Below are 3,909 nucleotides of genomic sequence, written 5' to 3' on the forward strand. Positions count from 1 at the left end.
TAATTCTCCTATTTAATTAAATATCTAGGAAAATTTTCAAATATTTAAGTATCATGATTAAAAAATCAACTTAAATATTAATTTTCTATTTAATTAAATACACTAGAAAAATACTTCAAGCAAAACAGATAATATCTATCTAGACTTTCATAGACTAATTAATCCAATTTTTAATTATAATACATTTTGGTTCATTTATTTTAATTAATCATTAAATGAAAAAATCAATGATTTAAGTTGGTCTAAAATTAAATAAATAATTTTCAACTTTAATCTATTTTTCAAATAAAATTCGAAATTTCTGCATTAAAGAAATGCAATTTCAAAATTTTGGGAAATGATTAATAAAATAAAATAAAATAAAATATATTTTGAAAATTATTCAAACTTAAGTTATTCTGAAATAAGATTCCAAACTTAAAATAATTTTCAACTTTAATTAAATAACATGAAAATAACAATATTAAAGTATCATGATGAAAATCAACCTAGATATGGAAATTTTCAATTTAATTAAATGTATTAAATTCAAGAAATAAATAATTAAGTAAAGAGGAAACTTAATTATTAATTCTAGTTTAATACTAGGAAAATATTCTAAACTTAGATTGTACCAAAATTAATTATGAGAGAATTAATTTCACAATCAATGATATTTTCCTATTTAATATTAGAAATAATAACTAGTACTAGAAATAACTATCTAGAATATATCATTGACTAAGTGTTTTTCTAAAATTAACTTTAAAATATTACAATGAAAAATAAATTTCATATATTTTAAAAGTTAATTATGTTGCTAATTCAATTTTAATTAGGTTAGACTAATATAATTAACCTAATACAATTATTTAAATAAGGCAAATGGGCCTTCACAATTGGGGTAGTTCATGTGAGGGGGAGCTGGGTTAAGTATGTCGTACCCACTTCTATGGCCCCCAACTCTCACACAAGGCCCAAAAGAGAAGAATTTAACCTTAAAATAAACAATTGTTATTCATTGAATAAGCCCAAATCTAATTGGGCCTAAATAAATTTCCTTATGTAAAAATTTAATTTAGCAACCTAGTCCATTTACTTCGTAAAAACTTAAATGAGCTTCCTATATGCATCTAAGCCCAAAAGCAAACATATAGGCTCACACAGGTCAAATGATTTGGATGGACCCTATCATGTTACTAGGTTTACACAGATGAAAGAAGTAAAAAATTTACCTGTTACAAATTATTTATAAGATCTATCGTCAATTGGACTATGATTAAAATCAAATCATTGGATCATGATCTGTCAACAAGTTAATCATAGCAATTTAGATCAGATAAATAATAGGTTTGTTAAAAATTTTTGAATAAACAATATAAATAAACAAACATTGTCCATGTAACAGATGTGAATCAAGATATTAATATAATTAAATTATTATTCCTAAAGTAACAAAATAAAGGAAACTAATTTTAAAATATCTAGGTTTATTTGAATCAAATAAATTAAATATCTAATAAGATCAATGATTTAAAAAGAAAGAATCTTCAATATCATTTTCAGATCCTATAATTTAATAAAATAAACCAATTTTAAAATAATTTGGTTAGATAATTATTATTTTAGGAATAAAATAATTAATGAATAATAATTACCATAATTATATGTCAAAATATCTCAAATTAAGCAATATTCAAATCTCTACAAAAATATCTATGTTATTTAAATATTTAAGATATGATTTATAAATTTCTAATAAGGACAAAATGATGTATATAGAAAAAAATATCATTTTTAGAATTATAATTTATAAATAATTAAATATTTAACAAAATAACAAATTTTTGAATTTGAAAAACATTATGGTAAGTATATCTATAAAAATATCTATGTTAATTTCAAATTTATTAATTATTTAATTTGTCATATAAGATAATTTTAATATAATATTTTAAATAAAAATACAAAGTTATCTTTAAATTTAAAATATCTTAAATATCAAAATATCTAATCTTATAAATAAATAATAAATAAATATTAAAGAAGTTAACAAATTTTTAAATCTTACCATAATAGGAAATATTTAAAAATTGGAAACATTCCAAAATAGAAATATTTAAAAATTGGAAAAATTCCAAATTGAAAATATTTAAAATTGGAAACATTTCAATTTAGAAATTTTTATAAATTGGAAAAATAAATTTTGGGAAACAATCCCATGAAAAAATTTGATTTTTCGGGAAAAAACCTCAAAAATTCGCAATTTGTAGGGAACTGCCAGGACAGGCTGCATGCAGCAACCATGATTTCCAATCTTCCAAAATTCATATCTTTCTCAATTTTTATCGGAATCGAGTTCCGTACAAAACAAAATTGCTTAATTTTTCACAAAGAATCCAAATAAAATATTTTCAAAAATTGAAAAAAATATTTTTCATGGAAAATGAAACTGTACAACATCAACATTCATCAACCAACACATAAACCACATGAAACCATCCAAATCAACAGAGAAACATGCAAATCATCGTTTTAATTCATATTACATGAAAGTAAATCATTACCATGGCTCTGGTGCCAGTTGTTGGAAAGTATTTTACCAGGATCTAGATTTACTAACAAGTATGTTGGATTAACAACCTAATATGAATTCTAAAACAATGAAAATAAACACATATAAAGTTAGAAAACCTTACAGTGGGTGCAGCGGAATAATATGACTCCTTCCGTTCAGATCTCTAGCCCTTGATTCTTTTCTATAGCAGAGCATCACCAAGATCTGAACCTGGATCTTCTTTTCTCCTTCTTTGATGCAGAAATTCCATAGTCTTCCATACTATGATTGAGATACCACTTGATGTGTGTGGGCACTACTCATTCACTCAAGGGAATTCGAAAAACAGAGAAGAAAGAAAGAGAGAGAGTGGCGGTTTCATAGTGTTTGAGAGAATAAACTGTAAAGTGTATCTCAAACCTGAAGCCTTTACCTTCTATTTATAGAATACCACATAGGGTTAAAGTTGAATTATTTGGCATTTAAAAAATGAAAAATAAAATGAGAAATAGGGGTAAAGGTGGCCGGCCATGTGTTGAGGAAACACAAATCCTTCCACTTTTCCAACTTTCCTATTTCATCATTTCTAGTTTCCCATTTTCTCAAAATTGTCAATTCTCTCTTTCAACTTCATAAATGTCAAAACTAATTATATAATAACTATAATTAATTATTAAATAATATATTGTCATTTATTTTATTTATTAATAAAAACTAATCAAAGTTTCCCAATTAATAAATATACCCTTTAAACTCTCTATTTACTGTTTTACCCTTGCTTAGTGAAAATTCATAAAGTAGACATAGTCTAACTTTTAGAATTATAATTGATTAATTAAAATCAATTAACTGAGTCTTACAAGCAATATGGTCTCAACTAGTATGGGGACCCTGGGTCTATATAACCGAGCTTCCAATAAGTCGAACCGAATTTACCAAGTAAATTCCCTAACTTATTAATTCCTCATTGAATCCACACTTAGAACTTGGAATTGCACTCTCAGTCATATAGAAACGCTCTATATGTTCCACGATATAGACACGTCATTAGTTATCCATTGTTATAACCCTAATGTGATCAATGATCCTCTATATAGATGATTTACACTGTACAGGGATTAAATTACCGTAACACCCTACAATGTATTTTATCCTTAAAATACTTAACCCTGTATAAATGATATTTCACCTAAGTGAAATGAGATCTCCACCATTTATCTTCGTTTGGTTAAGCTCGAAGGAAATCATCCTTAACTTCTGTTTGCCAAATAGAAGCTATAGATTCCATATTTATGTTAGCGCTCCCACTCAATTGCACTACCGTGTTCCCAAAATGTATGTATTGCCCTGACTCAGAAAAGGGCTTAACTAAC

Source organism: Cannabis sativa, chromosome 5 (assembly GCF_029168945.1).
Source record: "Cannabis sativa cultivar Pink pepper isolate KNU-18-1 chromosome 5, ASM2916894v1, whole genome shotgun sequence".
Taxonomy (NCBI): domain Eukaryota; kingdom Viridiplantae; phylum Streptophyta; class Magnoliopsida; order Rosales; family Cannabaceae; genus Cannabis; species Cannabis sativa.